Raw genomic sequence first — 9,516 nt, 5'->3', positions numbered from 1 at the left:
GGCGCGGGTGGCGGCCCAGCTTGGGCCGGGGGGGGGGGTTTGGGCCGCGGGTCCAGTGGGGGGGGAGGCCTGCTCTTTTTTTCTTTTGACTGTTTTGTTTTCTGTTTTCTCTTATTTGTTTATTTCCTTTTTTTGTTTTATTTCATTTAAAAGTATTTAGACATTTTATAAAAATGTGATTTCTCCGCCATAATTACCAGTGTATTATTTAGAACCCACTGAACATTTTTGTTTGAATTTTTGAAAACTTTTATTTTCCACTTTTAAATTTAATTGAAGTTTGAACTAGGAGTTTGACAAGGGTGTGGTTCAAATGTGATCTAGCCCTGTTTAGCAATATGATTAGCTTAATCACACGGGGTTACTGTAGCATGATTCTCAGGGTGTTACAAATCTCCTCCACTACAAGAAATCTCGTCCCGAGATTTAGGAGGTAGAAGGAAACAGTGCGGGGTATTCTTCGCGCAGACGATCCTCTCGTTCCCAAGTGGCCTCATCTTCAGAATGGTGCGACCACTGGACTTTGAGAAACTTGATCGCCTTCTGACGTGTGCGGCGTTCAGCTTGGTCGAGAATGCGGACCGGATGCTCCTTATAGGAGAGGTCTTGCTGTAATTCGAGCACTTCATGATCCACAGCTTGGATTGGATCCTTGAAGCAACGGCGGAGCTGTGACACATGGAACACATCGTGAACCTGAGAAAGGTTCGGCGGTAGCTCCAGTTGGTATGTCACTTTTCCACGCCTTTCGAGAATAGTGAATGGGCCAATATAGCGAGGAGCTAGTTTGCCCTTGATCCCGAAGCGGTGAGCACCCTTCATAGGTGTGACTCGAAGATAAGCCTTTTCGCCAGGTTGATAGATCATGTCTTTATGATGACGGTCATACTGACTCTTCTGACGTGACTGAGCAGTCTTGAGATTCTCGCGAATAATGCGGACTTGTTCTTCGGCATCTTGGATAATATCCGGACCGAAGAGTGGACGTTCCCCAGTTTCTGACCAGTTCAGAGGGGTTCGGCACTTTCGTCCATATAACACCTCGAAGGGGGCCATCTTCAGACTAGCTTGATAGCTATTATTATAGGAGAACTCGGCATACGGGAGAGATTCCTCCCATTTCTTGCCGAAGGAAATAACGCAAGCTCGAAGCATGTCTTCGAGGATTTGATTGAAGCATTCAACTTGTCCTTGCGATTGAGGATGAAACGCAGTACTGAATGACAGATGAGTTCCCATTGCTTCTTGGAAACTTGCCCAGAATCTTGAAGTGAATAAGCTACCACGGTCTGAACTGATAACCAATGGAATACCGTGGAGCGAAACAATCCTGGACATATAGAGCGTTGCCAACTGGCTAGCAGTGATTGTTTCTTTGACTGCCAGGAAATGTGCAACTTTGGAAAGCCGGTCAATGACGACAAGAATAGCATCATTACCTTTCTGCGATTTGGGAAATCCAGTGACGAAGTCCATCTCAACATGGTCCCATTTCCATTCAGGAATAGAGATAGGTTGCAGAGTTCCAGCAGGCCTTTGATGTTCTGCTTTGATACGACGGCAAACGTCACACTCAGCAACATAACGAGCAATGTCTTGCTTCATATTAGTCCACCAGAATCTCTGTCGGATATCTTGGTACATCTTTGTACTACCAGGATGGATACACAGAGGCGTATCATGAGCTTCTTTCATAACTTCCTGTGTCATATCCAGGTTTTTCTCTGCACATGGCACCACTAGGCGGCCCTTGAAGTATAGGGTGCCATCTTCAGAAATGGTGAAGAATGAGGGCTTTCCTTCTGCGAGGTAGCGCTTAATCTTGTCGGCTTCAGAGTCATACCTCTGTAGCCTTTTGATGCTGTCCTCGAGATCTAGTTTAGCAACTAGGGTATTGAGGGAACCCTGGGTAACAACGTGGAGGTTCACCTTGCCAAATTTCTTAGGAGGGGGAGCGAGTGCACCCGGAGGAACAATATGGAGGTTCAGCTTCCTGAATTCTTCAACAAGCGAGGGCTGAACTTTATGAACCTGGAGGTGGTTGCAGTAAGACTTGCGGCTCAAGGCATCAGCCATTACATTAGCCTTGCCTGGCGTATAGGAGATACCCAAGTCAAAGTCTGCAACAAGCTCCATCCATCTCTGCTGACGGAGGTTCAGATCTGGCTGAGTAAACAGATACTTCAGACTTTGGTGGTCAGTGAAGATCTCGCAACGATTACCGAGAAGGTAATGGCGCCACTGCTTCAGCGCATGAATGACAGCAGCAAGTTCGAGGTCGTGAACTGGGTAGTTCTCTTCGTGAGGGCGCAATTGTCGAGAGGCATAAGCAATCACTCTGCGGTCTTGCATTAGGACACAGCCTAATCCTTGACGGGAAGCGTCGCAGTAAATGACAAAGTCCTTAGTATCAGGTGGAGCTAGAACTGGAGCAGAAGTCAACTTGTCTTTGAGTGCTTGGAAACTTTCCTGACATTTGTCTGTCCATTGGAACTTGACGCCCTTATGCAACAGGTTAGTCAGAGGCCTGGCGATCTTAGAGAAGTTCTCGACGAATCGACGGCAATAGCTGGCGAGACCGAGAAAACTTCTGACTTGCTTAACGTTCTTGGGAGGAGTCCAATCAAGAATAGCCTGAACTCGTTCAGGGTTGACGGCAATACCATCCTTAGAGATGACATGCCCAAGATAGGTTACTTCCGGTAGCCAGAATTCACATTTGGAGAACTTGGCATATAGTTGATGTTCTCGTAGCTTTTCCAGCACAAGTCGGAGATGTTCCGCATGTTCTTCTTCGTTCTTGGAAAATATCAGGATATCATCCAGATAAACCACGACGAACTTGTCGAGGTAATCCATGAATATGTAGTTCATCAGACGAGAGAAGGTGGCTGGAGCATTGGTTAAACCGAAAGACATGACGGTGTACTCGTATGAACCATAGCGAGTCACGAAGGCGGTCTTTGGGATATCCTCTTCGCGAACACGGATCTGGTGGTAGCCCAACCTCAAGTCGAGCTTAGAGAACACTGACGAACCTGCCAGTTGATCATACAGATCATTGATCCGAGGAAGAGGGTATTTATTCTGAATGGTAGCTTGGTTTATAGGACGGTAGTCTTGAACTAACCGGTTTGTCCCATCCTTCTTCTTGACAAAGAGAGAAGGTGCTCCCCAAGGAGAGCAACTTGGGCGAATGAATCCTTTGCGAAGAGACTTGTCGATTTCCTCCTTAAGCTCAAGGAGTTCATGCGGCGGCATTTTGTAGGGTCGCTTTGCTATAGGAGTGGTGCCTGGTTTCAAGTCGATGATGAATTCGACAGCTCTAGCAGGGGGAATCCCTGGAAGTTCTTCAGGGAAGACGTCGAGGAATTCACGCACGACGGGAATGTTTTCAATGCCCTCGAGTGGTGCAGCGTTCAATGCATTCAATGCATAGAGCCTTGCCTCGGCATTTTGCACCAGATGGGCTTGGTAAGTAACTATCTCATCTGAAGGGTGTAGCAGATGGACAGTCTTAGTGGTGCAAACGATTGAAGCAGTATGCGCTTTTAACCAATTCATTCCCAGAATGAGATCAATGCTACAGGACTTCAGTACGATGGGAGAGACAAGAAATTCCAGTCCTTCAATTTCAACAGTAACATCGCGACTAACCATAGAGGTTTGACATTGGCCCGCAGGGGTGTCTACCACTAGCGGAGTGTTTATCTCTTCGTAATGAATGCCATGCAGGTATGCAAATTCTGCTGATATGAATGAATGGGATGCTCCTGTATCAAATAAAACGGATGCTGGTACTGAATTTACGAGGAGTGTACCCATCACAGTAGCAGGCTGGTCTTGAGCTTCGCTGAGATCAACGTGGTTGGCATGAGCACGACCTTGAGACTTAGCATTGTTGTTGCGGGGCTGGTTGTTACCACGGCCAGCTGCTGGAAGGGCCAGTTGATTCTGATTCTGATAGCAGTTCCTGGCAAAGTGACCCGGTTGACCACACTTGAAGCACAGACCATTATCTGGAGTGGGAACAGGAGCTCCAGGTGGGGGAGCTGGTAGCTTGGACTGCTTAGATGGTGGAGGAGGCAGACGTGGTGCAGCATAAGATTTCCTGGGAGCAGGTGCATTTGGACGATACATGCTGTTTGGGATCCATATCTTACGCTTCTGTGAGGGCGAGCCCGAAGATGAGCCCGTGTCACGGTTGCGCCTCTGAGAGCTCTGGTATTCCTGCAGACCAGTCTTGACATTGATGGCCTTATTCACCAAGGTGGCGAAATCGGCGAAGTCATGCACTAGAAGTGCGAGCTTGATGTCAGCTTGTAGTCCATCACGGAACTTCTCCTGTCTGCGTGCATCAGTTGCAATGTCTTCTTCAGCATAGCGGGACAAGTCTAGAAACTCCCGCTGATAAGCTTCAACAGTTTTGTTGCCTTGGGTGAGGTTGCGGAACTCACGCTTGTTCCGGTCCATGACTCCCTGAGGAATGAAGCGGGCACGGAAAGCAGCTTGGAAGTCTGGCCAGGTGATGATTGTTCCAGCTGGCAGAGTACGCCTGTGGCTGTCCCACCATTGAGCTGCGGGTCCCTTCAAGAAGAAGGAAGCAAAATTGACATAGCTGGCAGGGGCTACATCAGCAGACTCCATCTCATAGGTGATGTCACGGAGCCAGTCATCAGCATCCAGAGGCTGAGTTGAGCTGCGGTAGATGGTTGGGTTGAGGCATATGAAATCTTGAAGAGTCACTTGGGCTGGCTGCTGGTTCATATTGGGGCGAGGAAACTGAGCCATCATATTTTCCATGAATTGGCGGTTCAGTTCGAACTGTTGGATCATACCAGCCATGTACTCAGGTGGTGGTGGGGCATCGCCACCACGACCACGACCACCTGGTCTAACCATCCTGCTAATATATAACAGGGGTAGTTCAGCATTGAGAAAATTTGCAATGACAAGAATCATTCATGATGAAACATGCATAATTGAAAGGAGCACGATAGCTACTACATAGTAGTCGGCATAGTTTACAAAAGGGGTCATGCATAGAGTTCAGTACACAGAGTTCAGTACATAGACTAAAACATCATAGGCGGCACACAGGCTCGCGGTGACTGCAACTAATACTACAATCGAGCCTACATCAGTCCCAAGAGGTGCTGTGGAGGTAATCGTAGCCCAACAGCTGGTAGTGAGGTAACGGATAGTCCTCCACGTCAGCAGACTTGGGGCCGCGGATACTCAAGTGTAGAGCCCGACGCTCAGGTGGCAGAAGAGGACCAAGTGCGGGAGAGTAGCCTCCCACCTCTGGCCAACCAACACCGTGGGGCATCACGGTCCTGGCTGGGTAGATCGCAGTATGCGGTACCTGTCCAGACCGGACAAAGGGGTGCAGTAGCGTCAGAGCACGGTAAAGGTGCTGACGGGTGGTGTACATCTCGTGGCGAAGAGCTCGGTTAGCTCGATCCAGCCCATCAGCATGCAGAACCAGGTGCTGATGGTAGAAGGGCTCCCGGGTGACAGTGGAGTAGGCAGCAGTATAGTATCCCTCCGCACCAACATCAGAGGCGATAGCAATGTGCCTGAAAGGGGAGGTGTCCAACTCCCGATACTCTCCACGAAGACGTGTCAGAGCAGCATAGGCTGCATCGTGGACAGCCAAATCGATGGTCACACCAACACCATGTGCGGTGTGCAGCACAGTAGTGGAGTCGTACTCCCGAGAGTAGAGGTGGACGATGGCACGGTACTGCTCCTGGTTAAAGTCCTGGTACTCCTCGTAGACGGTGTACTCAGGGTGCCAGCGATAACCCAGATAGGTCATCATCTCAGCTAGCACCGCAGGTGATCCCGAGGCACCAATGGCCGTCGTGTGGCGCACGACCTGCCTCGAGGGTTCCATCTGAAAGCAAAGACGTTTCAAAGGAGTCAATTGACAGTGTGTGAATTGTTCAAAATACTATTCTAAGAAACAACTATGGCTTATCCATCTTTGGGGTGAACGCGGTCACGGGATCCTAGTGTTAGAGTTAGTAAATTCGTTTAACCCGAGTAGAAGAGAGTTCAGAGTCCCAGAGTAAAGGTCGAGGAGTAAAAGATCCTAGTACCACCCAATGGCGACGTGGGCCCGTAAGACACACAGCCATGTTAGTAAAAGTTTTTATAATGTCTAGACTCGACTTCGGCCAAGGAGTGTGGAAAGGGGTTTCCTACAGGCAGTCGGCTCTGATACCAACTTGTGACGCCCCCGATTTGACCGTACACTAATCATGCACGCAAATGTGTACGATCACGATCAGGGACTCACGGGAAGATATCACAACACAACTCTACAACATAAATAAGTCATACAAGCATTATAATACAAGCCAGGGGCCTCGAGGGCTCGAATACAAGTGCTCGATCATAGACGAGTCAGCGGAAGCAACAATATCTGAGCACAGACATAAGTTAAACAAGTTCGCCTTAAGAAGGCTAGCTCAAAAGTAGCAACGATCGAAAAGGCAAGGCCTCCTGCCTGGGACCTCCTAACTACTCCTGGTCATCGTCAGCGGCCTGCACGTAGTAGTAGGCACCTCCAGTGCCGTAGGTGTCGTCGTCGACGGTGGCGTCTGGCTCCTGGACTCCAACATCTGGTTGCGACAACCAGATAGAAAGGAAAGGGGGAAAAAGAGGGAGAGAAGCAACCGTGAGTACTCATCCAAAGTACTCGCAAGCAAGGAGCTACACTACATATGCATGGGTATATGTGTAAAGGGGCATATCAGTGGACTGAACTGCAGAATGCCAGAATTAAAAGGGGGATAGCTAGTCCTGTCGAAGACTACGCTTCTGGTCATCTCCATCTTGCAGCATATAGAAGAGAATAGAGTGAGGTCCTCCAAGTAGCATCGCATAGCATAATCCTACCCGGCAATCCCCTCCTCGTCGCCCTGTTAGAGAGCGATCACCGGGTTGTATCTGGCACTTGGAAGGGTGTATTTTATTCAGTATCCAGTTCTAGTTGTCATAAGCTCAAGGTACAACTCCGGGTCGTCCTTTTACCGAGGGACACGGCTATTCGAATAGATAAACTTCCCTGCAGGGGTGCACCACATAACCCAACACGCTCGATCCCATTTGGCCGGACACACTTTTCTGGGTCATGCCCGGCCTCGTAAGATCAACACGTCGCAGCCCCACCTAGGCTCAACAGAGAGGTCAGCACGCCGGTCTAAACCTATGCGCGCAGGGGTCTGGGCCCATCGCCCTATGCACACCTGCACGTTGCGAACGCGGCCGCGAGCAGACCTAGCAACCCACACGATCACGGCGGTTACGTCAAAGCGGTCCAACACGGCGCGCCACTCAGTCGCTGACGTCAAAAGAGCTTCGGCTGATACCACGACATCGGGATACCCATAACTACTCCCACGTAGATGGTTAGTGCGTATAGACCAAATGGCCAGACTCAGATCAAATACCAAGATCTCGTTAAGCGTGTTAAGTATCCGCGAACGCCGACCAGGGCCAGGCCCACCTCTCACCTAGGCGGTCTCAACCTGCCCTGTCGCTCCGCCACAAAGATCCACTTGCGGGTACTCCTACGAGCCGACCCGACTTTAGTCATCACATGTGTCATGTATATAGTATATAAGTATATGCCCGTGATCACCGCCCAGGTGATCACGGCCCGATAGTATAGCACAGCAGACGGACAAGAATGTAGGGCCAATGATGGAAATCTAGCATCCTAGACTAAGCATGTAGGATTACAGGTAAAGGTATCAACAGTAGTAGCAAGGATAGGCTATGCATCAGAATAGGATATCGAAAAGCAGTAACATGCTACACTACTCTAATGCAAGCAGTATAGAGAAGAGTAGGCGATATCTGGTGATCAAGGGGGGGGCTTGCCTGGTTGCTCTGGCAAGTAGGAGGGGTCGTCGACTCCGTAGTCGAACTGGGCAGCAGCAGTGTCGGTCTCGTAGTCTACCGGAGAGAAGAGGGGGAAGAAACAGTAAATACAATGCAAACACAAGCATGACGATGCGTGACATGACAGTGAGCGGTGCTAGGGGTGTCCTAACGCGACAGTAGGTGGTACCGGTGAAGGGGGGGAACATCCGGGAAAGTATTCCCGATGTTTTGCGTTTTCGGACAGAAGGACCGGAGGGGGAAAGTTGCGAGTTCGATAGGTTAGGGAGGTGTGGTGGACGCACGGACTGCGTATCCGGATTCGTCTCGTCGTTCTGAGCAACTTTCATATAGAAAACATTTTCATCCGAGTTACGGTTTAAAAGATATGAATTTTCAAAGTTTATTTGAATTTCTGGAATTATTTAATTAACAGAAAAAGGGATATGACGTCAGCATGACGTATGAGTGACGTCAGCGGTCAACAGTCCGGGTTGACTGGTCAAACTGACAAGGGGAACCCACCTGTCATAGACAGTGGGTTAACAGAGGATTAAACTAATTAGTTTTTAGTTAATTAACTACTGGGCCCACCTGTCAGTGAGAGATTAATTAAACTAATTATTTTTATTTATAAAACATTTTCTTTTTTAATTTTTGTGGCGGGGCCCGCATGTCAGTGACTGGGCCTGCCCAGTCAGCAGTTGACTGGGTCAACCCAGTCAACTGGGCCCGTGGGGGCCACTGGCAGTGACCCAGGGGTGGCCCCAGGTGTGCCACGTCGGCGGCCGGCGCCGGAGTATCGCCGGCGACCAAACGCACGGCGGCGCGGCTCGGGAGGGGCGCGGGTTTCACGTACAGGGGGTCTCCGGGGGCGTGGCTGGGCGCGTTCGACGCGGCTCGACGTCGTGCGTCCAACGGCGGTGGTCGGAGGGGCTGGAACGGCCGGGGGCGACCGCTACAAGCTCGCCGGCGGCGAGGTGCTACGGGTGCCCGACGGAAGCTACGCTAGAGCGCGCGAACGGCCGAACTAGCTAGCTGGGTGGGTTCGGCACGGTGCGGTCGGGCTAGCGGGCCAACGCCCGTGACCATTTGGTCACCGGAGACACGCCGGCGGCGAGCTCCGCGGCGTGGCGTTCGGGCGCGCGCGGGGAAGCAGCTACGGAGCGCGAGCGAGCTAGCGGAGAGGGAGAGGAGGTAGAGGAGCTCACCGCGCGGCGCAAGAAAGGCCCGTGGGTGCTTAGGAGCAGCAGGTCGTCGCCGGGGAAGAAGGGGGGTCGCCGGCGTCCGAGGTTGAAGGCGAGCTCGGGGAGGCGGTTGCAGTGGCTCCGAGCCTCGAAGGAGAGGCGGAGGGGGTGTAGTCGAGGGCGGCGACGTCGTACGACACGGCGGGGTGGCGAGTGGGGCACGGTGGCCGCGTGAACGACGGGAACGGCGGCGAGCGCGTCGGGCGTGGGGAAGAGGGGAGCGGCGCGGATCCGGGGGAGGGAAGAGGAAGGCGCGGGGGCCGAGAGGGAGAGCGGTGTGAGTGGGAGAGAGGCCCGAGGGAGCGGGGGCCGCTGGCGCCCTTATCCTCTCGCGGGGTTCACCGCCGGCGAGGGGGTTCGGCGGCGACGCTCCCCT

This window comes from Triticum aestivum, chromosome 2D (genome assembly GCF_018294505.1).
Source record: "Triticum aestivum cultivar Chinese Spring chromosome 2D, IWGSC CS RefSeq v2.1, whole genome shotgun sequence".
Taxonomy (NCBI): Eukaryota; Viridiplantae; Streptophyta; class Magnoliopsida; order Poales; family Poaceae; genus Triticum; species Triticum aestivum.
Note: the sequence above shows the minus strand (reverse complement) of the source record.